This window comes from Nelumbo nucifera, chromosome 5 (assembly GCF_055504915.1).
Source record: "Nelumbo nucifera cultivar China Antique chromosome 5, China Antique-T2T, whole genome shotgun sequence".
Taxonomy (NCBI): domain Eukaryota; kingdom Viridiplantae; phylum Streptophyta; class Magnoliopsida; order Proteales; family Nelumbonaceae; genus Nelumbo; species Nelumbo nucifera.
In genome coordinates, this window is record NC_142653.1 from 68298130 (window position 1) to 68325670 (window position 27541).

Below are 27541 nucleotides of genomic sequence, written 5' to 3' on the forward strand. Positions count from 1 at the left end.
TATTGTAGTTCATGATGAACTGATTGAAGGAAGGAGGCAAAGAGTTTAGGATGGCGTCCACCTTGGTGACATGGTCAAGCCCGGATCCAAGAGCCTCAAGTTCATTGATGTAACCCATCATCCGAAGACAATGGTCATGAACCTGCTTGTTCTTGGACATCTACGCGGTCATGAATTGTTTCAAAACCTTCTGCCGAGTAGAACGATTCTGCTCTTCGCACATTGTCCTCAGACTATCCAAGATATCCTTGGACAATTTGATCTGATTGAACTGTCGTTGTATCTGATTACCCTAGGAAGCAATGATGTAGTAGCGGGCTAGGGAATTTTTCTCTTTCCATTCTTGTTAGTCCCTCCTACGGGCCTCAGAAGCCCTATTACCCGGACGCTCCGGGGCAGGATTCTTAGCTACTTTGTCTAACTTTTCAGAAGTAAGGACCAGCATAAGGTTACGGTACCAATCAGCATAGTTTGGGCCCTTAAGTTTGTTGTCGTCCAACAGTTTAGCGAACTATCCGTTTGCCATTTCTGATAAAAAGCAAACATTAGTCCACAACCTAATTTGATTCATGTTATCCACATAGATATGGCTGTTAATCTATGTTCCATTCCCATTTGTTCATCTCTGAGATTTCCCTCCTATCTCAGTGACGGAGACTGCGATTTATGTCTCTAGAAATGTGGGAAATCACATATGGTGCATGGAGCCAACTGTTTTAGCTGCATAACCCCACCACCTTTCTGTGAAGGATCATATCCACTCATCATATGAGCTTTCCCTTTGACCTCTATCAGACAATGTTCATTGTCATTTTAGGTTAAACCTTTCTATCCAGTGAGTGCTCACCCATCATATTCGTGAACGCCAAGGTACCGTGAGAGAGTCTTCCATTTTATGATAGGCCCCTCCCACATCGGTCTATGATGCCCCTATCATCTTATGAAACATTCCAACAGATCCAGCAGCAAATGGATAGACCAATTTTATGGTGTGTTCCTCATTACTAAAGGACCCATTTTCATGTTAATGACGGAATGCCTGTAGAGAGTTCATCATATGAATCTCCTTATCACATGCACTCATATTTCAGGAGGGAACAAAAGTTACGCCCTAGTTTAATTTAGGTCAAACCAAAGTGGCTCCCACTGACTTTCATAAAGCCAGATTTCGGTGGGCCCTAAATGGCTAGGGTTCTGTACGGTTCCTCTTTAAGAGGTGTGGGGCCCACCACAAAAGGAGATCATCCAATGATCTTTAGGGACACCATGGCAATGATGTAAATTCAGCCATGGTGTGCTCAAGAGCCATTATCGTATCTGCATGGGCCAAGCACTTATGGCCCATGAACGTTGCTCATCACACAGCCATACATCACATGCAGGGATAAAATTGATCCAATCAACTAATATCTGTAAAACCCATAATTATCCATAATATTACTGATTAATATTATCTAGGTATATGGGCTGAATTGCAAAGAGCATTTTGGCCCATATAGCTTTTATGCAGTTAATGGGCTTAAGCAGTTTTAACAAATTAAAACTGGGCTTTATAGGTGTGGACCAAATTAGGTCTTGCAATTAACTATCAACCTCTTGACCCAAGAGTGGAAAATTAGGGCTGAGAACAGCCCCCATCGAACCACAGAATCGGTCCAACCAGTTTGGTCCAATTTGATTCGAATGGGTCTAGGGTTTCATTTTTAATTCAAGAATTAATTCAAGATTTGATCTGAAATTAAATTACTGATTAAAGACAAGCAAGAATCAGTACTAGGGCTGTTCGCAGATCTGCTACCTGCAAAATGGATGTTAGATTACAGTTTGCAGTTTCATAAACTGCAAATCGCAGATAGCAAAACCCTAATCTGTAAAATCTCCTTCCAGTGTGCAATCAGCTTCGAACATGATAGAAATAAAATAGAAAAACCCTAATTTTCTATTAATATTACATCAGATTGAATTCCTATACATTCAGTCTAGAAAAAAATTAATTATAGACCAAATGTAAAAGAATTGCAAAATCACAGTTTTCCTATGCCATTGAAGAATGCGATCTCCACCATATGAACAACCCATAAGTCAAGATAAATAAAAAGAACAGTTTTAAATATAAATCAGATTTAAAAAAATTTAATTTCATATCAAACGCCCTTAATCTGGGAACCGATTTCCCAGAAAATCTATTATCTGCGCAAATCGAGTAGAACGCCTTCTGTCCATTTGCGCAGTTTCAGATCTGATCAATTTTGTTTCAAGATTTGAACCTAACTCTGATACCACTGAAGGGATGAGAGATTCATCATATGGATAGCCGAACCCTGCAGGTAGGTAGGGTGAAATTTCAAAAATTTCTCTCTCCCATGTGGGAATCACATTCCCTGTTTTAGAAAACTGCATTTTCAAGGATCAATCTTGAACCCTAAACTAGACCAGATCTGAAACCAAAAGGTAGGAGAGGGATATACCTGATACAGAGTAACAGTAACTCCCAAAGAAGGTGTTCATGACCAAGGAAAATGCCAAAGACGGCCCCCACTGAAGATGACACAGCATAAGGTGAAGTAGAGCAGGTGGTTCTTCAAGAAGAACCGAACTCTTTAGCAAGAATTCAATGGAGGGTGAGTGAGCACGACTTCAGATCAGTTTTTCACCAAAAACTAATATCAAGAACGTTTCTTGATTGCTCTTACAGGTGGAGATCGAACTTGCTATGGCGGCAACAATAGAAGGAGGCAAGAGCAGAAGATGGCGTCAGTCTAACTGGAGCTATCTTCTCTCTTGAATCTGTAATCTGATTGGGGTAATTGGGGTTCGCCCTCCTCCCCTATTTATAGCCTGAAAGAGAGCTTCTTCTAATCCTATTAGGAGTTTCCTAATCCAAATCTTGTATTTGGATCTGGACTCTCTTTAAGAGATAAGGATAATCCCTTATCTTATCTGCAGATAAGATCAGCCCTCCTAATCTGATTAGGAGTTTCCTGATCCAAATTTCTATTTGGATCTGAACTCTTTGAGTGGATAGGGACAATCCCTTATCCTATCTACTGATCTAAATCCCAAAACTGCCCCTCTTTAATTAATCATATTAAACCGGTTCGATTTGGGCTTTAGGCTCATTAAGTACATGTGCTCACTTATCCTCCAAACTGCTGCTCAGTTGGGTATCCTTGTATGGCATGGGACCCAAACATTGATCTACACATCAGCCACATGGGTTCAGCCCAACCTCGGTTACAAGGCCTGGCCGAATTCACTGTAGGAAACAGTGAACCCCTGAGTTCATCACCATGGGCTTTTAATGGGCCCAACATTTACACTAAATGGTCCTTGGGTCAGTCCACCTTATAAAACCCAAGGACTGTGGGCAGATGCAAGATTAGCTCATCTAGTATTACCCTCAATGGTCTTACACTTAACCTCTCAGCCCATAATGATCAAACACTGCCTAACAAGAGAGGACCTCTCCCTCGGTTGCAAGGAACAGTGTTGTACTCGTACTCTCTAGTCACATGGATCCCAGGAATTAAATCCTTTTGCAAACATTTTGAAACCATAATATATATGTATATCTCTATATAAATATATTTTGCAAAACCATTTTCAACGATTGAAATCAGCTGCCGGCAGCTTTGGTTTTCATCAGAGAGAGTGCATCCCCGATCATTCACTTTGTCCGACAAAGGGGCTAATCCCAACATACCCAGGTTTTGACCCCCTTTAAGGATCTCACTGATTGGCATATCAAAGACAGCCAATCCGACACCTAGTGCAGTATCATAATTGAGTCTTGGGGTTAGGTGTAACATTCCAGTTTTGCCCATCAATCTCCAAGGTCTAGGGCAATATTGGAATTCTGGTCTAGTTTAGGGTTTCAAGAAAATTGATGAGAATAAAAATTATCATATTTTTATCCCTTAATATTCAGTATTTTATACTTAATCATTACCTAATTGGACTCACTATTCTTGTATTTTGATTTAGGGCACGAAAGAAGGCGTAAGGTGAAAAACAAGGCTAATCGGGTAATTTTGCACAGTTTCTGCGCCGTTCCGTAATATGGGCATAACTCTCCCATACAGACTCCGATTGATATGATTCAAGATTCATTGGAAAGATAAGGAAAAACTCAACAACTTGTATATTTTTTGTTTTGATAGTATCTGATTGCATGGAGGTCAAAATCGAGCCCGAAATCTATGCCAATTCGTAGAGAAGCCCAGTTCACAAAGAAGCCCAATTCACAGAGAAGCCTTGCAATGACCCAATTCGTTGAGAAATGTTAGACAATTTTGTATGCCCTTAGCTTCAATCAGAATGATGTACTTTATGAGTTTATTGTAAATGAATAAATGTGCATATTTGATTCATGTTCCCTTGTAAATGAATAAAAGTGCATATTTGATTCATGTTCCCTTGTAAATGAATAAAAGTGCATATTTGATTCATGTTCCCTTGGTATGTTTCTGTGTAATACCCTTAACTGGACACTTAATGAGACTCATGCTTGTTTAGAATGTTCACAGCCAGTGGGTCGGTCTGGGGAGACCTATCCTGACAAGGCTGACACTGTGGTGCCACCAAGTCGGTTGGGGTGGCCTGTCTCAACTGCCATGGTGAGACCCTAGGCACATACAGTGTAGGATTAATTGAATCTATGAACTGGACCAGATTTCTAGTATTGCTCAGGACCTTGGAGATTGATGGGCAAAACTGGAAAGTTACACCCGACCCCTAGACTCGATTATGATACTGCACTAAGTGTCGGCGGGCTGTCTTTGATGTACCAATCAGTGAGATCCTTAGCGGGGGTCAAAACCTGGGTATGTTGGGACTGCCCGAGAATTCATCTGAGTGGGTGATCATAGTGACAGGATCAGCCCCTTTGTCGGACAAAGGTAATGATCGGGGATGCACTCTCACTGATGGAAAGCAAGACTACCAGCAGTCGATTTCAATCGTTGAGATTTGTTTTGCAAAATATATTTTATATGAGATATAAAAGTATATACATTATGGTTTCTCAAAATGTTTGCAAGAAGGTTTTAATTCCCGGGATCCATATAAGTGGAGAGTGCAACACTGTTCCTTGCAGCCGAGGGAGAGGTCCTCTCTTGTCGGGCAGTGTGTGATCATTATGGGCTGAGAGGTTAAGTGTAAGACCATTGAGGATAATACCTGATGGGCTAATCTTGCATCTGCCCACAGTCCCTGGGTGTTACAAGGTGGCTTGGCCCAGGGACCACTTAGGGTAAGTGTTGGGCCCATAGAGCCCATTCGATGGGTTTTAGGGGGTGCACTGTCTTTAACAGTGTATTCGGCCAGGCCTTGTAACAAAGGCTGGGCCGAACCCATGTGGCTGATGTATAGATCAATGCTTGGGTCCCACGCCATACAAGGAAGCCCAACTGGGCAGCAGTTAGGAAGGTTAAGTGAGCACATAAGCTTAATGGGCCTAAATCCCATTTCGAACTGGGCTATTTATTTAGTTAAATAAAGGGGCGAATTCTAAGATGGAGTAGCAGATAGGATAGGGTCTTAATCCTATCCACTCAGAGAGTTCAGATCTAAATATGATTCAGATCTAGAAACCTCCTAATGAGATTAGGAGAAAGCTAATCTAATCTGCATATAAGATAAGGGTTTATCCCTTTCACCTAAAGAGAAGTCTTATCCAAATATGATTTGGATTAGCTGCTCCTGATTGGATTAGGAGCTGATCTTTTAGGTTAACAAAAGAAGGAGGTGGCGGCAGCTTTAAGGAGACAGATCATCAGATTTTCTTTAGTGTTGAAATCAAGAAGAGAGAATTCTGCACCCTGCAAATACTCTCTTGCCGCCTCCCTGTTCTTGCCGCCCTGTTTGCCAGTTCGTTCTCCAGTTGTGGGAGAAGTCAAGATTGGATCTTGACATCAGTTCTTTAAGAAAGGATTGAAAGGAAGTTGTGCTCACGTACCAGCCTGTTGATTCTTGCGAAGGACAGAGTTCTTGGAGAAGAACACTGTTGATTCTGCTCCATCGTGCACTACGCCATCTTCAGTGAGAGTAGTTTTTGGATACTTCCTTGGGCGTGAACACCTTCGTTGGGAGATACTACTTCTCCATATCAGGTACAATTCTCTCTTACTCCTTTTGGTTCAGATCTGATTCAGTTTAAGGTTCAAGAATGATCCTTGAAAATATGATTTTCTAAATAGGGAATGTGATTCCCAGTTGAAGGGAGAGAAAACTTTTTGAAATTCGCCCCTTATTCCGCAATCTTTGGGCATCCATGGGATGGATCTCTCATCCCTTCAGTGGTATCAGAGCCAGGTTCAAATCTTGAACCAGTTTGTTTCAGATCTGAACCTGCGCAAATGGGCAGAAGGTGTTCTACCCGATTTGCACAAATATGGGTTTTGGGAAATTTGTTCCCAAACTTAATGGGCGAATAATCTGAATTTAATTTTACATGAATCTGATTATTATTTAGAATTGTTCTTTATGATTTTCTTGATTTATGGGCTGTTCGTACAAGAGGAGATCGAATTCTTGGTTTGCGCAGGAAACCTGCGATTTTGCAGTTCTTGAATTATTTTTTTTGGTCTGTAAATAATTTTTTTTATTTTCTAGACTCAATGTATAGGTATTCGATCTGATGTAATTATTGATAGAAATAGGATTTCTATTTATTTTATTTTGGATTGAAAATGGCGGTGCAGAAAAGGAAATTTCGCAGAGAAGGAGATTTCACAGATGGGAGAATCGCTATCTGCGATTTGTAGTTTGTGAAACTGCATTCTGTTATCTAACCTTTGTTTTGCAGGATGGATTGTGCGAACAGCCCTGATTACTGATTCTTGTTTTTCTTTTATCTGATTTAATTTTAGATTATTTTCTTGAATTAAAGATTTAATTAAAGATCAAACCCTAGACCCATTCGAACCAAGATTGGTTCAAATAGTTTGAATCGAATCTAGGGTTTCATCAAGGCTGAAAGTCAGCCCTAATTTTCCCACTAATGGGCCTAAGGATTGGTGTTTAATTGAATGGTTAATTCGGCCCAACCTATAAAGGCCTAGTTTTAAAAGGTTAAAACTGCTAAAAGCCCACTTAACATTTAAAGCTATATGGGCTGAACCATTCGGCCCATATACCTAGATAATATTAATGGTTAATATTATGGATTTAAAATGGGCTTCAAATGGGCCTTACAGATGATTAATTGATTGGATCAATTTATCCCTACATGTGATGTATGGATGTGTGATGTGCTACGTACATGGGCCATAAGTACTTAGCCCATGCTCAATTGACAGTGGCTCTTGCGCACACCATGGCTGAATGCACATCATTGCCATGGTGTCCCTTTTGGTCATTGGATGACCTTTCTCAGTGGTGGACCCCACACCTCATCAAGAGGTTACGTGCGGAACCCTCGCCGATTTAGGCCCACCGAAATCTAGCTTTATGAAAGTCAGTGGGAGCCACTTTGGTTTGACCTAAAATAAGAACTAGGGCGTAATTAACTGTTCCCTCCGGCTAATATGAGTGCATGTGATAGGGAGATTCATATGATGAACTCTTTAAAGGCCTTCCATCATTAGCATGAGGATGGGTCATTCAATAATGAGGAAATGCACCAGAAAATGGGCTATCCATTTGCTGTTGGGCTTGTCTGAATGTTTCATAAGATGATAGGGGCGTCATAGACCGATGTGGGAGGGGCTTCACCAGAAAATGGGAACTCTCTCACGGTACCTTGGCGTTCATGAATATGATGGGTAAGCACTCACTGGACAGAAAGGTTTACCTGAAAATGGCTCTGAACCTTGTCTAACAGAGGCCAAAGGGAAAACTCATATGATGAGTGGATATGATCCTTCACAGAAAGGTGGTGGGGTTATGCAGCTGAAACAGTTGTCTCCATGCACCCTATGTGACTTCCTACATTTCCAGAGACAACCCGTAGTCTCCGTCACTGAGAAAGGAGGAAAATCTCAGAGACGAATAAATGGAAATGGATCGTAGATTAAAATCCATATCTATGAAATAAACATGAATCAAATTAGGTTGTGGACTGATGTTTGCTCTTTTATCAGAAAATGGCAAACGGATCTTTTGCAAAACTACTTGATGACAACAAGTTGAAGGGCCCAAATTATGCTGACTGGTACAGGAACCTTATGCTGGTCCTAGCTTCTGAAAAGCTGGACAAAGTGGCAAAGAATCCTGCCCCGGAGCGTCCGGGTGATAGGGCTTCTGAGGCCCGAAGGAGAGACTATCAAGAATGGAGGAGAAAAACTCCCTTGCCCGGTGTTACATCATTGCCTCCTTGGACAACCCGATACAGAGGCAGTTCGATCAAATCGAACTTGCCAAAGACATATTGGACAGTCTCAGGACAATTTATGAAGAGCAGAATCGTTCTACTCAACAAAAGGTCTTGAAACAGTTCATGACCGCACAAATGTCCAAGGGTCAACAAGTTCACGACCATTGTCTTCGGATGATGGGATACATCAACGAACTAGAGGCTCTTGGATCCGGGCTGGACCTTGCGACCCAGATAGATGCTATCCTTAATTCTTTGTCTCCTTCCTTCAATCCGTTCATCATGAACTACAACATGAACAAGCTGAATGTCAGCCTGCAAGAGCTCAGCAATATGTTGCAAAGAGCTGAAGAACTGATTAGAAAGGATGAGCCTGTAGCCATGCTTGTTGAAGCTGGCAAGACAGGCAAGAGAAAGAGGAAGGCAAAGAAGCCTCAGAAGAAAGCCACTAAGAGCAAGAAGCAGAACAAAGACAAAGCATCGGATGCCTGTCACTTCTGCAAGAAGACCGGCCACTGGAAAAGGAATTGTCCTGCCTACCTGGAATCCAAGAAAGGTAACTTCGAAACTTGTGTTATAGAAACCAATTTGTTGGTAGCTTCTGTGTCTTGGTGTATTGACTCCGGGGCTTCAACTCATGCGTGTAACTCACTGTAGGGGTTCAAGGTAAGCAGAAGGCTGAGTGAAGGAGAAGTCACACTCTACTTGGGGACTACTGCAACTGTTGCAGCCGCGGCCATAGGAACTGTGGAGTTATTTTTTAGAGAAGGAATAATTTAAGGAGAAATTTGATTTCTATCTCAAAACTGTGTGCAGATGGTTATTCTGTCTTCTTTAGTAATACGATTACTATTAAAAGAAACAACAGATTCATTGCATACGGGGAACTGGAGAACGGTCTCTATGTTCTACATCCTTCTCTAGAAACTAACATAACCGAAACTACGTCGGCTGAAATCCCCAAGAAGAGAACCCGTGATACAGTTAATCCCACGTGTTTGTGGCATTACCAACTTGGCCACATCGGTGTTGACTGAATCACAAGGTTGGTAAAGGATGGTCCTTTGGATTTTCTAACTGTAGAAGATCTTCCCACTTGTGAGCCTTGCCTACAAGGCAAGATGACGAAACGACCATTTAATGGTAAACCTGAAAGATGTACAGGCACACTTGACCTAATACATACTGATGTATGTGGTCCCCTGAGTGTTAGGACACGAAATCAACACGTGTATTTCATCACCTTCACAGATGATTTTTCACGATATGGTTACGTGTACCTAATGAAACACATGTCTGAATCATTTGAAAAGTTCAAAGAGTTTAGACTAGAAGTCGAGAAACAGTTAGGGAGAGAAATTAAAGCCCTTCGATCAGATCGAGGTGGCGAGTATCTCTTTGACGAATTCAGGGACTACTTAAAGGACAACGGGATAGTATCACCATTAGCTCCTCCTACTACACCACAACTTAACGGTGTTTCAGAGAGGAGGAATAGGACCTTATTGAATATGGTCTGATCGCTTCTCATACACTCAGAGTTACCCACATCCTTTTGGGGTTACGCATTAGAGACTGCGATTTATGTGCTGATTCGGGTTCCAACCAAATCAATTCCGAATACTCCATATGAACTTTGGACTGGAAAGAAACCAAGTGTCAGACACTTGAAGATTTGGGGTTGTCCAACACACGTTAAAAGAACGAGTGCAAACAAGTTGGAATCCAAGACCGGCCGTTGCCTATTTGTAGGCTACCCAAAAGGCTCTGTAGGTTATCTATTCTATGACCCAAGTGAGCAGAAAGTGTTCTGCAGTCGAAATGCACAATTCTTGGAAACCGATTATATCCTGGACACCCATCGTCAGGAAGTTGTTCTTGATGAGGAGAGCTCAGGAGTAGTGGGAGATGTCCCACAAGTTCCAGGTAGTGACCAACCTAGAAGATTCACTCGGGTATCCAGGCCTCTAGTCCGTTATGGTTATGACCAGGATAGTTACCTGGTGGAAACCTTGACTAGTGAGGAGGATCCCGTGACTTACGCGGAAGCTATGTTGGACATAGATTCCCAGAAGTGGGTGGAGGCCATGAGAGCAGAGATGGACTCAATGGAGACCAATGGAGTCTAGACTCTAGTAGATCCGCCCTCCGGGGTAAAGGCAATCGGTTGCAATTGGATTTACAAGAGGAAGAAGGGCCCCGATGGTAAGGTTGAGACCTTCAAGGCTCGTCTGGTGGCGAAAGGGTTCACTCAGAAAGAGGGCATCGATTATGAGGAAACCTTTTCGCCTGTGGCCATGCTTAAATCCATTAGGATCCTGCTAGCTGTAGCAGCATACCATGATTATGAGATTTGGCAGATGGATGTCAAAACTGCATTCCTGAATGGAGATCTTACTGAAGATATCTATATGCAGCAGCCGCAAGGCTTCATTGCTGCAGGACAGGAAAACATGGTATGTAAACTTAACAGATCCATTTATGGACTTAAGCAAGCTTCTAGAAGTTGGAACATCCGTTTTAATTCTGCTGTCAAATCGTTTGACTTTGAGCAGAATCTGGATGAACCCTGTGTCTACATGAAGTACAGTGGAGATAGGTTACCTTCTTGGTTCTGTATGTAGATGACATTCTACTCATTGGGAATGATGTAGGAATGTTAACTACGGTGAAAGTATGGCTATTACAGCAATTCTCCATGAAAGATCTTGGAGAAGCCTCCTATATACTGGGTCTTCAACTCTATAGAGATAGATCGAAGCGGATAATAGGATTATCCCAATCTGCTTACATTGACAAAATAGTCAAGAGATACAGCATGGAAAACTCCAAGAAAGGAAATGTTCCTTTCAGGCACGGAGTCACTCTCTCCAAGAAGATATCTCCCAAGACTTCTGAGGAGATTGATGGCATGAAAGACGTTCCTTATGCCTCAGCCGTAGGGAGCATCATGTTTGCCATGCTGTGCACCCGTCCTGACATAGCTCAGGCAGTGAGTGTAGTAAGCAGATTTCAGGCCAACCCAGGGCAGGAGCAATGGACTGCAGTGAAAAACATACTTATGTACCTTCGAAGGACAAAAGAGTTTTATCTAGTATTCGACGGTAGCTCACTACTGATCCAAGGGTATATAGATACCGATTTCCAGTCAGACCCAGATGATAGAAAGTCTACATCTGGATATGTTTTCACGATAGGATCGTGTGCTGTTTGCTGGAAAAGCAGCAAATAGGGGTCCACTACAGACTCCACGACTGAGGCCGAGTACATTGCCGCAAGTGAGGCTGCCAAAGAAGCCGTGTGGATGAAGAAGTTCGTTCACGAGTTGGGAGTAGTTCCATCCAGCACATCACCCATCCCATTGTTGTGTGACAACAATGGAGCCATTGCTCAGGATAAGGAGCCACGAGCCCACTCGAAGTCGAAGCACATCGAGAGGAAGTACCACGTACTGCGGGAGATTGTTGGTAGAGGGGACGTCCTGATTCAAAAGGTAGCGTCAGCGGAAAATGTAGCAAACCCATTGACAAAGCCACTATCACAGAAAGTGTTTGAGAAACACATGGAAAGCATGGGACTCCGGCTAGTACCTGATTGGACCAAAGTGCAAGTGGGAGCTGTTAGACAGTTTTGTATGCCCTTAGCTTCAATCAGAATGATGTACTCTACGAGTTTATTGTAAATGAATAAAAGTGCATATTTGATTCATGTTCCCTTGGTATGTTTCTGTGTAATACCCTTAAACTGGACACTTAATGAGACTCGTGTTAGTTTAGAATGTTCACAGCTAGTGGGTCGGTCTAGGGAGACCTATCCTGACAAGGCTGACACTGTGGTGCCACCAAGTCGGTTGGGGTGGCCTGTCTTAGTTGCCAAGGTGAGACCCTAGGCACGTACAATGTAGGATTAATTAAATCTATGAACTGGACCAGATTTCCAGTATTGCCTTGGACCTTGGAGATTTATGGGCAAAACTGGAAAGTTACACCCGACCCCTAGACTCGATTCTGATACTGCACTAAGTGTCGGATCGGGCTGTCTTTGATGTACCAATCCGTGAGATCCTTAGCGGGGGTCAAAACCTGGGTATGTTGGGACAGTCCAAGAATTCATCTGAGTGGGTGATCATAGTGACAAGATCAGCCCCTTTGTCGAACAAAGGTAATGATCGGGGATGCACTCTCATTGATGGAAACATAAGAGATAAGGATAATCCCTTTTCTTATCTGCAGATAAGATCAGCCCTCCTAATCTGATTAGGAGTTTCCTGATCCAAATCTCTATTTGGATCTGAACTCTTTGAGTGGATAGGGACAATCCCTTATCCTATCTACTGATCTAAATCCCAAAACTGCCCCTCTTTAATTAATCATATTAAACCGGTTCGATTTGGGCTTTAGGCTCATTAAGTACATGTGCTCACTTATCCTCCAAACTGCTGCTCAGTTGGGTATCCTTGTATGGCATGGGACCCAAACATTGATCTACACATCAGCCACATGGGTTCAGCCCAACCTCGGTTACAAGGCCTGGCCGAATTCACTGTAGGAAACAGTGAACCCCTGAGTTCATCACCATGGGCTTTTAATGGGCCCAACATTTACACTAAATGGTCCTTGGGTCAGTCCACCTTATAAAACCCAAGGACTGTGGGCAGATGCAAGATTAGCTCATCTGGTATTACCCTCAATGGTCTTACACTTAACCTCTCAGCCCATAATGATCAAACACTGCCTAACAAGAGAGGACCTCTCCCTCGGTTGCAAGGAACAGTGTTGTACTCGTACTCTCTAGTCACATGGATCCCAGGAATTAAATCCTTTTGCAAACATTTTGAAACCATAATATATATGTATATCTCTATATAAATATATTTTGCAAAACAATTTTCAACGATTGAAATCAGCTACCGGCAGCTTTGGTTTTCATCAGAGAGAGTGCATCCCCGATCATTCACTTTGTCCGACAAAGGGGCTGATCCCAACATACCCAGGTTTTGACCCCCTCTAAGGATCTCACTGATTGGCATATCAAAGACAGCCAATCCGACACCTAGTGCAGTATCATAATTGAATCTTGGGGTTAGGTGTAACATTCCAGTTTTGCCCATCAATCTCCAAGGTCTAGGGCAATATTGGAATTCTGGTCTAGTTTAGGGTTTCAAGAAAATTGATGAGAATAAAAATTATCATATTTTTATCCCTTAATATTCAGTATTTTATACTTAATCTTTACCTAATTGGACTCACTATTCTTGTATTTTGATTTAGGGCACGAAAGAAGGCGTAAGGTGAAAAACAAGGCTAATCGGGTAATTTTGCACAGTTTCTGCGCCGTTCCGTAATATGGGCATAACTCTCCCATACAGACTCCGATTGATATGATTCAAGATTCATTGGAAAGATAAGGAAAAACTCAACAACTTGTATATTTTTTGTTTTGATAGTATCTGACTGCATGGAGGTCAAAATCGAGCCCGAAATCTATGCCAATTCGTAGAGAAGCCCAGTTCACAAAGAAGCCCAATTCACAGAGAAGCCTTGCAATGACCCAATTCGTTGAGAAATGTTAGACAATTTTGTATGCCCTTAGCTTCAATCAGAATGATGTACTTTATGAGTTTATTGTAAATGAATAAATGTGCATATTTGATTCATGTTCCCTTGTAAATGAATAAAAGTGCATATTTGATTCATGTTCCCTTGTAAATGAATAAAAGTGCATATTTGATTCATGTTCCCTTGGTATGTTTCTGTGTAATACCCTTAACTGGACACTTAATGAGACTCATGCTTGTTTAGAATGTTCACAGCCAGTGGGTCGGTCTGGGGAGACCTATCCTGACAAGGCTGACACTGTGGTGCCACCAAGTCGGTTGGGGTGGCCTGTCTCAACTGCCATGGTGAGACCCTAGGCACATACAGTGTAGGATTAATTGAATCTATGAACTGGACCAGATTTTCAGTATTGCCCTGGACCTTGGAGATTGATGGGCAAAACTGGAAAGTTACACCCGACCCCTAAACTCGATTATGATACTGCACTAAGTGTCGGCGGGCTATCTTTGATTTTCCAATCAGTGAGATCCTTAGCGGGGGTCAAAACCTAGGTATGTTGGGACAGCCCGAGAATTCATCTGAGTGGGTGATCATAGTGACAGGATCAGCCCCTTTGTCGGACAAAGGTAATGATCAGGGATGCACTCTCACTGATGGAAAGCAAGACTACCAGCAGCCGATTTCAACCGTTGAGATTTGTTTTGCAAAATATATTTTATATGAGATATAAAAGTATATACATTATGGTTTCTAAAATGTTTGCAAGAAGGTTTTAATTCCCGGGATCCATATAAGTGGAGAGTGCAACACTGTTCCTTGCAGCCGAGGGAGAGGTCCTCTCTTGTCGGGCAGTGTGTGATCATTATGGGCTGAGAGGTTAAGTGTAAGACCATTGAGGATAATACCTGATGGGCTAATCTTGCATCTGCCCACAGTCCCTGAGTGTTACAAGGTGGCTTGGCCCAGGGACCACTTAGGGTAAGTGTTGGGCCCATAGAGCCCATTTGATGGGTTTCAGGGGGTGCACTATCTTTAACAGTGTATTCGGCCAGGCCTTGTAACAAAGGCTGGGCCGAACCCTTGTGGCTGATGTATAGATCAATGCTTGGGTCCCACGCCATACAAGGAAGCCCAACTGGGCAGCAGTTAGGAAGGTTAAGTGAGCACATAAGCTTAATGGACCTAAATCCCATTTCGAACTGGGCTATTTATTTAGTTATTTAAAGGGGCGAATTCTGAGATGGAGTAGCAGATAGGATAGGGTCTTAATCCTATCCACTCAGAGAGTTCAGATCTGAATATGATTTAGATCTAGAAACCTCCTAATGAGATTAGGAGAAAGCTAATATAATCTGCAGATAAGATAAGGGTTTATCCCTATCACCTAAAGAGAAGTCTTATCCAAATATGATTCGCATAAGCTGCTCCAAATTGGATTAGGAGCTGATCTTTTAGGTTAACAAAAGAAGGAGGGGGCGGCAGCCTTAAGGAGACAGATCATCAAATTTTCTTTAGTGTTGAAATCAAGAAGAGAGAATTCTGCACCCTGTGAATACTCTCTTGCCGCCTCCCTGTTCTTGCCGCCCTGTTTGTTAGTTCGATCTCCAGTTGTGGGAGAAGTCAAGATTGGATCTTGACATCAGTTCTTTAAGAAAGGATTGAAAGGAAGTTGTGCTCACGTACCATCCTGCTGATTCTTGCGAAGGACAGAGTTCTTGGAGAAGAACATTGTTGATTCTGCTCCATCCTGCACTGCGCCATCTTCATTGGGAGCAGTTTTTGGATCCTTCCTTGGGCGTGAACACCTTCGTTGGGAGATACTACTTCTCCGTATTAGGTATAATTCTCTCTTACTCCTTTTGGTTCAGATCTGATTCAGTTTAAGGTTCAAGAATGATCCTTGAAAATATGATTTTCTAAATAGGGATTGCGATTCCCAGTTGAAGGGAGAGAAAAATTTTTGAAATTCGCCCCTTATTCCGCAATCTTTGGGCGTCCATGGGGTGGATCTCTCATCCCTTCAAGAAAGCCCAATACGAATTTACAATGCAAGAATAAGAAACATCAAAGAGTCTTATTAGGTTCAATTTTCTATTGTATTTCTAGAAGGATAAAAGAGATTAAGATTACCAGTTAAGAGATAGGAATAGATTAGATCTAATCTGGGCATTATCTATTTGAAAACTGAATTCCCAATGGAGGAAGAACTCCTTAGAGAAGTAGGAGATAGCTCCCTCCTAAGTCTATTTAAAGGGGGCGGACTAGCACCCAAGGGGATCATCAAATCCTCCAAGAGAGCTTCATCATTCGAAGAGAGCAATCAACAACCAAGGAGGAAGAAGTAGAGTTCGCCCCCTCTCATCTGGAAGTTGCGATTTCATCATGAAGTGTCTGTAAGGTTTTAATTTCTGGTTGAAGGGTTAGGGAAGCTTTGATTCTATAAACATTGTGAGATCTAATTGATTTTTATTTCAGTTCATTGTTTATGGGTATTCATATGTTTTCTGCGATTAACTGTGAAGATTATTTTTATTGATTAAGCAAGAAGGCGCCCTTGCTCATTCAATGAGAATAATCTATGGCCGATTGAACCTCCAATTTCGTATATGATTGGTAGGTTTGAACATGGTGGCAACTAATAGAAATTGATTGCAAAAAAGTTTTTGATCTATGTTAGAAAAATGTATGATCTCGTTTAAATGGTCTGAGCTTGTGAGATCGCTAACTAGAATTGGGTCTCTCCCCTCTTAATGCTATTAATAGATTAAATCCTAAAAGCTTGTTTAGGACTGTCTATTAATAAGAGAAGCAATCAAAGAGCTTGTTTTGGTTGTTGAATAATACGAGTAGAGGCTGGCTGCTAGAGCTTGTTAATGGCTATAACCAATTTATTCGTAAACATATGAATTTATCTTTGCATCGATGATCAATGATAAGAATCAAAGCCAAACTTGTCCCTTCAACCGGAAGCTATCTCCCATCGATTTGATCCTTGCTTTCTGTTATTTTCATTATTTCATCTTATTTTCTTATCTTCACAACCCCCTACTTCATTCACTTGGAAATAAATCCACCCAATCCCTATGGAGATGACCTTGCTCATCACTATCTACAAATTATTTAATTGGAGCAAGACGTTTTATCTTTGGTTGGATTCGACATTCCACCAAAAACCCACACTGCATGTACCTTAGGTCTCACCCTAGAAGCTGAGATAGGCCACCCTAACCAACATGGCGGCACATCAGTGTTAGCTTTGGTAGGATAAATCTCCCTAGATCTATCCAATAGCTGTGAATATTCTAAACTAACACGAGTCTCATATGTGTCCAGTTTAAGGGTATTACACAGAAACACACCATAATAAAATGAATCAAATATGTACTTTATTCATTTACATTAAATGTCATAAGGTACATCATTCTGATTGGAGCTAAGGGCATACACTGTCTAACAACGCTTTGATTGTGGGGCTCGATTGGTACAGGATGTAAAACTTAGACAGCTTGACAGCCCACTTAATTAGATGTCCCAAGGTCTCAAGCTTGGTGAGGATGGCCTTGAGGGGCAGGTTCGTCAGAACCATGATGGTGTGAGCTTGAAAATACGACCTGAGCTTCCTGGCCGAGATTACAAGGGTGAAGGCCAGCTTCTCCACATCAGGATATCTAGTCTCGGCGTTGCAGAGAACATTGCTGACATAGTATATTGGCTTCTACCTCCCGTCCTCTTTTATTAAGACCGAGCTGATTGCCTCATCCCCTACTGATAGGTATAAGTACAAAATTTCTCCTGGAGTAGGCCAAGCGAGGAGGGTAGGTGAGGTGAGGTACCTTTTTAGTTCATCAAAAGCATGTTGGCACTCCTCCGTCCATTGGAAATCTTTTAGTTTTTTGATGGCGTGGAAGAAGGGCAGATAGTGGTCGGCTGACTTCGACATGAAGTGGTTGATGGAAGCTATTCGGCCAATGATCCTCTGAGTCTCCTTCACTGACCGAGGGGGTGCAATGTCCAGTATGTGTTGTATCTTGTCAGGGTTGGCCTCAATGCCTCTTTGAGTAACGATGAAGCCTAAGAATTTACCCAAGGTGACACCGAAGGCACACTTGCTAGGATTAAGCTTCATGTTGAACTTCTGCAACATGTCAAAGGTCTCAGCCAAGTTCGAGGTGTGCACCTCGACATTTAGGCTCTTCACCACTATATCATCCACATAGGCTTCGACATTCCTCTCCATCTGATTTTTGAACACCTTGTAGACGAGGCGCTAGTAGGTGGCCCCTACATTCTTGAGGCCGAAGGGCATCACTCTATAGCAATAGGTACCATGCTCAGTGATGAAGGGGGTCTTATCCTCGTCTTCGGGATGCATCTTTATTTGGTTGTATCCAGAGAAGGCATCCATGAAGTTTAAGCAGCTTGTACCCTGTAGTGGCGTCGACGAGGTGGTCTATACTCGACAAAGGAAAACTATCCTTAGGGCAAGCTCAGTTAAGGTCTACGAAATTAATACAGATCTGCCGCTTCCCATTAGCTTTGTTTACCAAAACCACATTTGACAACCAGTTAGGGTAGTATACCTCTCGGATGAACCTGACATCGAGTAGCTTGTCAACTTCCTCTCCTATGGCCTTCCAACGCTCTGGTGCAAAGTTCTTCTTCTTCTACCAAACTTGCCCAGAGCTCGGGTCCATGCTTAGCCTGAGTGTGATGACTGAAGGGTTAATTCCGGGCATGTCAGCTGCGGACCAAGCAAAGACGTCGACGTTAGTTTTGAGGAAACTTACCAATTCGGATAGGCTCAATGGGGGAAGGTTGGACCCGACGCAGACTATTTTCTCAGGCTCGGCCTCATCTAGGGAAACCGAAATGAGGTCCTCGGCTCGTTGTCTCCTCCCTGAGGTCAAGGCCCTCTAGTGGCAAAACTTCCTTGTTCTTGCCCTTCAGTGCTGCCACATAGCAATGGCGGGCAACTTGCTGGTCCCCACTAACGACTTTGATGCAGTGTTCAGTGGGGAACTTGAGGGCGAGGTGGTATGAGGAGATGGCTGCCCTAAGTGCATGAAGGGTTAGCGTCCCCAAGATTGCATTGTAGGGCTACCCGATCTTCACGACTAGGAACTCGTTCATCCTCGTCACCTACTAAAGCTCGGTCCCTACCGTGACTGGTAGGGTGATTCTTTCCTTCAGTTTGACCACGTTACCGGATAAGCTGACTAGTGGGATGTTGGCTGGTTGGAGGTGCTCAGGCGCTATCTTCATCTTCTCGAAGGCTTCGTAGAAGAGGATTGGTGCACCCAGAATCCATTGTCAAACGCCCGTGGCACCAGTTTAGAGATTTGTAAATTTCCCCAATCCTCACGTAACCTTAAACAACGAAGTACATGGTGAGGAAGGGTTGGAACCCATAGGGAACCAAGAATAAAAATTATTATTTTTGTTCTGGACAAATAAAAGGAAAATTGATGTGATTCATTGTGACACTAGCAAGTGCATTAGCCGTTCAAATAGTAAAGAGGTGAATGGAGTATCGTTCCCACATGGATTTAGGAAGCAATTACTAATACTAAACCAGCTAACTCTTATCTGATTAACAAAACACTACAATCTATTCAAATCATAAATTCTAAACTACAAACTACCTAATAAGCATTGGTTCAAATACCTTACATTCAAGATGAAGGAGTAAGCTAAAAATCGAATCTCATGATTCAGCAATCAAACTAATTAACTCAATCGGATAGGCCATGATTCAGCCTTGGTTTGGTGAAACCCCAAGGCCATTAACAGCCTCTTTCAAGAGTTTGTTCATCGTATGCATTAATGATGATCCTCATATCTCTATCAAGGATCTAATCATTCATGCATGCATTAATTTAAACATATCAAGGGCATCAATTCAAATCTGAGTTGACCACCAACTGAATTGTGCAAGTTATCTCTAACTTTGCATGCAAATCAATTCTTGAATAGTAGATCTGATTCCTAGAGTCTCTCTCAAGCACTCTAGAAATTCCAAGCATTAGATCAAATCGGCCAACCTGAGAATTGAATGTCTGAATTCTTTCTCAAGCAATTCAGATCTTACAAATCTCAGATCTGAAATTGTGAAAGATAAAATCAGCCAATCTGATCTAGAATTCAAACTCTATTCAAGAAACAACAGGAAGAGATCTGGTCTACTCGAATGATAAAGAAATTTGATTACACAATCTGAAATTTTACAGCATTGATTACAATAAGAAAGAATGAAATAGAAGAAGAGAAAATTGCATAGATTGAAGCTGAATTCGAACTCAAGAAAATAAAAATTAAGTAGAAATAGAACAAATGACCTCTCAATCAAATTTTCCACAAATTCAAACTCACCTTCTTCTCTTCTTGCTTGAATCTCTTCAGCCCTTCTCTTTCTTGCGCCTAGCTCCTTCTTCTCTCTTCTTCTCTTCAAGGAATTCGAACCCCAAGGGAATGGAGAGCCTTGAACTTGGGAAAATGAACACTCTCCCTCCTCTAGAGACCTCCTTATATAGGCTTTCAAGGAAGCTCTATCCTCTTCTTGAAGCCTCTAGAATTTGGTGCATTACACCCCTCTTGAACCTTCTAGAGTGCTCCCTCCTTCTCTTCAAGAATCCTCTAGTAGTTGCCGCCCCTAGCTCCCTTTGGGCTGCAACTTAGCTTAGTTTTGAGCATATTTTGGCTACACTCTAGGATGTTCTTGGGCTGAAATGGGCCTCCTCTTTGCTAGGCCAAAATTCTCTTTCTTGCTAGGCTCTTTTTTTGGGTTTTCTCAAAGAGTGTAGCTTGCACTACTTGGGCCGAATGATACTCCTTTGCTCTCATGGTTGGGTCGGGTTGAATTTGATTAAAATTGGGCATTCTTTTCTTGCTTTTTGCCTTATTTTCTTGAGTTGGTTGCCCCTAAAATCTTTCTTGCAATTAAGCTAAAATAGGGTGAAATTCAATTAAACCGGCATAAAACTCCATGAAAAAACCTCATAAATTATAGATAAATTATGTACTCATCAAATACCCCCACACTTAAGATTTTGCTTGTCCTAAAGCAAAGACATCAGTCATAAACTGAACTTTCCCCCCTTTTATTCTCACCATTTATCGGGTGAATTTTTAGGAGGGAAATGCATTGAGTGGTTAGGAAACTTTTGTAAGTGTTTAGCTCCTATTCTTATAAACTACCATTTAACACATGCATAAGAGCCAAGGAAAAGAAGAATATGAGTTTCTCCAAGTTCCATCTTTTACTCCCATTCAATATATAGATCAACTCCTTTATTGTCAAAATTAATAATCAATTTAAATTAGATTTCAAATTTGTAACTACACCTCATTGAGAGTTCAACTTCATTTTTCCCTTTTGAACATCAGCCGTCACCACATTTTCTTTGTCATTTTTTTCTAGGGGTGAGTGCATTTTATGCTCTATCTCACCCTTTTCTTCCGCTTTTAGTGTGAGTGCATTTTATGCTCCATCTCACACTTCTCTCTTCTCTCTCTTCTTTTTTTTTATTTTTACTTTTTTTTTGTGTCATTGCATTTTATGCTCCATCTCACACTGGTCATAGGCTTGAGGCAGATAGCAAGACTCATGTTCTAAGCTGCTAGTTTTACTATTTAGCTTAGAATAGCGGAGTCAATTTGGGCTTTGTCCCTTTTGCATTTGTTGAATTTCATGCATCAGCAATTCAGATGTGACCTATCTCAACTGACCATTAATGATGAAATCAAGAGCTTTCATACACATGGAGGTAGTTAGGGCTAGTCATGATGAAAGACATATTCAGCCCCCCTTTTCCTCATGCATGTACTAAGTTGGATCATTCACAAGAATAAAATCTTGGTACATACATTAGTCTCCCTCAACTCTTTGTATTCCTTCTTAAAACTCACCTAATAAATAGCAATGACTTGGGGGGGTTCCAGTCTACTTGGTCATGTCTTTGCCTACATATGTGTGTTGGGGTGAATGAGGTGCATGGTTCCAGCCCCCACACCCTAGCCCAGGCTAACTCCCCCACACTTAAGATGAACATTGTCCCTAATGTTCTTAGTGTTAGGGAGTAACTATAAATCCAGCAAGACCATCATCAAGTAAAGAGAGAGGTATAGAGGACTCCCTGAAGGTTTTTCTTTTTTTTTCAAATTCTGCAATGGCTCTGTTGATGATGATTCTCTCTGTTGAAAATCATCATATACTAGAAGGAGAGAGATCAGAAGCTGTATTCCAACTAACATTCTAAAATAAATTTATCTAAAGTGAAATGCTATAAATGAGAAAGGCAAAAATCTAAATAATTTAATCAATAAGTAATCCTAATCTAATAGCAATTTACAAGGTAAAGACTGAATGCTATCTAAGAATACAAAAGGCCAAGCAATCAGCAAATCTGAATTCTACTGCAAACAGATTTGAAACAAAACCGAAATCGAGAACTTTAGGTTGCTCCTCGTGTTCCAATCTGGATAGACCTTGGGTAGTATATAAACTTCTTGACTTCAGTAATAAAAATTAACTGCATAGATCTGAACTGCTGAAAAGCTATTAAATATCAATGTACAGATCTGAATTCAGTAGCTACTGAGAGTAGGACAACAATTTACAAATTCTCTCTCAATATCAGATCTGAAATCAGTTAGCTACTGCAATTTACAAAGAAAACTTTTTTTCAGAATGCAATATACAATATCAGATTTGAAATCTCAGCAGCCACCCCATCAATATACAGGTCTGAGATCAATTCAACTCAGATATGAAATCTGTAACTGCAGTTCAGATATCAGTTTTACATAGATCTGAGATTAGATCTGAAAGCTACTACCATTTTACAACTTCTTTCTCACTGTACCAATTTGATTTCAAAGCTGGTTGAGTAGTAAAGAGATGAGTAGTATTCAGATCTGTTTATCAGAATACTAGCATTGGTACCTAGCTTTAGGCTAACTGAAATGAATTACATATAAGATCTGAAATCAAATGCAAGGTGATTGAAATGAATTTCAGATGATGAGGAACTATGATTTCAAAGCTGAGAATAGTGACTACTGAAATGTACAAGGCATTTAGAATACAAAATTCCAGTCCTAACATCAATAAGTATATCTGAAATCTAGTGCAACCAGGTCTGAGAAAGGACTGGAATCAAGAGCTTATTCAAAGTTCCAATTTGCATATCTTATCTACATAAATTAATTGTAGAGACCTGAAATCAGGACTGAAATTTTTGATAATGTTAACATCCGAATTCAGATCTGATTTTGATGAGTTCAAATCTGCAACTTTTTGGTATTGTTAGTCCATTGATAAGATAACAAACAGTCATTCAGATCTGAACTGTTATTGTATATCTCATACACATCCATTGGGATCTGGTATATACTGTAATACACATCCATTAAGGCTGAGATCAGATCTGAATATGCTTTAGGGCTGATATCAGATCTGAACTGGAATCCTAACATACATAAAGAGGATATGAAATAAACTATAATCAGAGCTGAGTTAGGCTTGGTTCAAGGGTTTTAAACTCTATATTTGAAGTTTAAACATGTATAGCTCAAATATATCAAATAATTGTTGAAACCTGGAATCAGGTCTGCAATTTTTGGTATTGTTAGCAGCCGCAATCAGATCTGATGCTAGTAGTTTACAAAATAAACATTAGTCCACTGATATGATGCCCTTCTTAGATCTTCAAAGCTCAGATAACACAAAAACAGTCAATCAGATCAGAGCAAATAAGATAACAAAAAAAAAACAACAGTCCACAGATATTTCAGATCATATACTACATCAGATTCTCATATCAGTCCACATGCACTTCAGATATGATTTCATCATTCATTGCTACACTTTCATCAATGAGGTAGGTCTGATGCATCAGATTGCAATTTGGGTGCCGTTACCACCCGAATTCAGATCAGATTTGAATGGGTTCAGGTCTGAGTATCTGAACTCAGATCTCAACTTAGATGAATTCAGACTTGCAATCTGAGTTCAGACCACCATCCGAATAGGATAGAGATATTGTACATAATTTCCATACCTTGGGATTTGAGGATTTATGAGAGTATATGCTTGAATTCAGATCTGAAGTTTTGCATCTCATCAGATACTGATGCTAAGTTCAACAGCTAGAACCTCAGTTATCAAGGCTGATATAAGAGTTCAGCAAGGTAAATTGGTACGTACAGATCTGAGACTAGTAGATCAAGTCTAAAATCATGCAAAATCATTGATCTCCGGTCTGTACATCGGTTGTTTTAGCTTGCTTCTCATCAGCCTTGATGTATCTCTGAATGGAGGTGAGTTACAGATCTGAAATCAGACCTGTATACCCACCATTTCAGATCTGAAATTCAGATCTGAAGCTCAGAATTGAAGGCACAAATATAATTTTTTTGTTTTTCTTTTAAGATGGAAGAAAATTAAAAAAGAAAGCAATACAACCAAAATCTTTTTGGATGAGTGCAGATCCGATTGCTGAATTCAAGAGACAACAAGTAATGCAATCAGATCTGAACTCTTTTGAGGTTTATACAATTTTTTTTTTCTTTTTGGAGATAAAAGAACCAAAAATAAGAGAAATCAGATCTACATAAGCTACATTAAAACTGAAACAAAGGATGGAACAATCAAGTATCAAGAGAAGAAACATGGCTCCATCAATGCAGCCATTGCATCCAAGGCAGAAATGTAAGATGAAAAATTGAAAACCAGCCATGAATACAATGCTAAAATCCAGATTAAGAATGGCCAATAGTTTCTAATATTGCTTCCATAAATCCCTGGCAATGGCGCCAAAAGCTTGATGTGATTCATTATGACACTAGCAAGTGCAGTAGCCATTCAAGTAGTAAAGAGGTGAATAGAGTATCGTTCCCACGAGGATTTAGGAAGCAATTACTAATACTAAACCAACCAACTCTTATCTGATTAACAAAACACTACAATCTATTCAAATCTTAAATTCTAAACTACAAACTACCTAATAAGCATTGGTTCAAATACCTTACATTCAAGATGAACGAGTAAACTAAAAATCCAATCTCATGATTCAACAATCAAACTACTTAACTCAATCGAATAGGCCATGATTTAGCCTTGGTTTGGTGAAACTCCAAGAACATGAACAGCCTCTTTCAAGAACTTGTTCGTCGTATGCATTAATGATGATCCTCATATCTCTATCAAGGATCTAATCATTCATGCATGCATTAATTCAAACATATCAAGGGCATCAATTCAAATTTGAATTGATCACCAACTAAATTGTGCAAGTTATCTCTAACATTGCATGCAATTCAGTTCTTGAATAGTAGATCTGAATTCTTAGAGTCTCTCACAAGCACTCTAGAAATTCCAAGCATTAGATCAAATCGGCCAACCTGAGAATTGAAGGTCTGAATTCTTTCTCAAGCAATTCAGATCTTACAAATCTCAGATCTGAAATTGTGAGAGATAAAATCGGCCAATCTGATCTAGAATTCAAACTCTATTCAAGAAACAACAAGAAGAGATCTGGTCTACTCGAATGATAAAGAAATTTGATTACACAATCTGAAATTTTATAGCATTGATTACAACAAGAAAGAATGAAGGAGAAGAAGAGAAAATTGCATAGATTGAAGCTGAATTCGAACTCAGGAAAATAAAAATTAAGTAGAAATAGAACAAAGGATCTCTCAATCAAATTTTCCACAAATTCGAACTCACCTTCTTCTCTTCTTGCTTGAATCTCTTCAGCCCTTCTCCTTCTTGCGCCTAGCTCCTTCTTCTCTCTTCTTGTCTTCAAGGAATTCAAACCCCAAGGGAATGGAGAGCCTTGAACTTGGGCAAATGAACACTCTCCCCCCTCTAGAGACCTCCTTATATAGGCTTTTAAGGAAGCTCTAGCCTCTTCTTGAAGCCTCTAGAATTGGGTGCATTACATTCTAGAGTGCTCCCTCCTCTTCAAGAATCCTCTAGAAGTTGCCGCCCCTAGCTCCCTTTGGGCTGCAACTTAGCTTAGTTTTGAGCATATTTTGGCTGCACTTTAGGCTGTTCTTGGGCTGAAATGGGCTTCCTCTTTACTGGGCTGAAATTTTCCTTCTTGCTAGGCTCTTTTTTTGGGTTTTCTCAAAGAGTGTAGTTTGCACTAATTAGGCCGAATGATACTCCTTTGCTCTCACGGCTGGGCCGGGCTGAATTTGATTAAAATTGTGCTTTCTTTTCTTGCTTTTTGCCTTCTTTTTCTTGAGTTGATTGCCCCTGAAATCTTTTTTGCAATCAAGCTAAAATAGGGTAAAATTCAATTAAACCAGCACAAAACTTCATGCAAAAACCTCATAAATTATAGGTAAATTATGTGCTCATAAGAACATAAAATTTATTAATGCTGAAATTAAATGTTCTGAATTGAACATGGCAATAATTAAAATTCAGAAATTAAAGAACCCTGGAATCAACAAAAACATAAATAAAAATGATCAAAAATTCTGTTCCAGTGGTGGTAGCTATCTAGAAGATGAAATACACGCTTTCTCCCTCCGTTCAGCCCTCGAACCCCTTGAGACACCTGAGCCTTGAACCTGACGAATTCAGATCTACAAAACACACAAACAAACATAAATTAAATCTAAAAGATTGCAAGAATAAAAATAACATTAAAAAAATAAAGAAAGTGAAAGGGATGGCTGATCAAATCTAGTGGTTGTAGTTGTAGATTGGCTGGACTACTTGTAGGAACCCCTCCTGACAAGATCTGGGCGTCCTTCCCTTCTACAACCCTTAAACTCCTCAAGAAACCATAGCCTTGTGAACTGGGTGAATTGACCAATCCCTTCTCCCGGGCCCTTGGGTCCTTCTTATAGAGAAGGGTGGACAAAACTGGGATTAGAGAGAAAGAGAGGGGCGGCTAGTGGGTTATTCAGAAAATGGGTGCCCCTAGGGTTTAGGAATGGAGGGTTAGGATTAAACTAGAGGGATCCTACTACTAGAGTGAAAAGGAGAGGGCGCCTATAAGTATGGAGGGTTGGGATTTAAGCTCCTAGGATTGAATGGTGGAGATTAGGGTTTAGGTGGTGTGCCCTAGGTTTAGAATGCTAAAGAGATGGCACCCTAGAATGGAGCATGGAAATTGCAAGGTGAAGATCTAAGGGTATGAGAGGTTGCTAAGGCTTGGATGGTTGAGATTAGATGTTAGGGAGGAGAGGAAGGTAAAGATTTAGTAGTTAGGGGCGGCTTGGGTTTGTTAAAGGTGAAAAGAATGAATGGGGAGGCAGCCTAGGGTTTGCTAAGTAGAGGAGAGTATGCTAATACAATAGGAGGGGCGCCTTTCTGGGTTTAGCAGATAGAAGGCACCCTCCTGTGCTCAGTTTTTCATAGAAACACCCCCTCTCTCAGTTGGAATTCTCATCAGCTTCCCAAAATTTGCATAAAACTCTATAAGTTTCCCAGTTTTTATCCAGAATTTGCACAGGGACCCTTAGAGGTCACAACATTGAATTTAACCAGAAAAGGGGTACAGATTAGTGAGTCTAAGGTCTAAAATACCCCTAAAATGATGCCCTTAAGGCATCAAAATAGAGAGTTATCACAACCCCCAACTTAACCCTTGCTAGTCCCTTAGCAATGCAGCCTTAAAACTACACTAAGTAAATAAATGAATCACATTGC

General features: G+C 40.8%; 1 long non-coding RNA gene across 1 annotated transcript; it reads right to left on the minus strand.

Moving 5' to 3' along the window:
* Positions 1-17268: 17268 nt before the first annotated feature.
* On the minus strand, positions 17269-25729 carry LOC148791738 (uncharacterized). The gene is made up of 4 exons (XR_016075976.1): positions 20242-25729; positions 18660-19239; positions 18453-18573; positions 17269-18322 (listed from the first exon to the last, which is right to left on the minus strand). It is a non-coding gene; the product is annotated as an uncharacterized LOC148791738 (long non-coding RNA).
* Positions 25730-27541: the final 1812 nt, after the last annotated feature.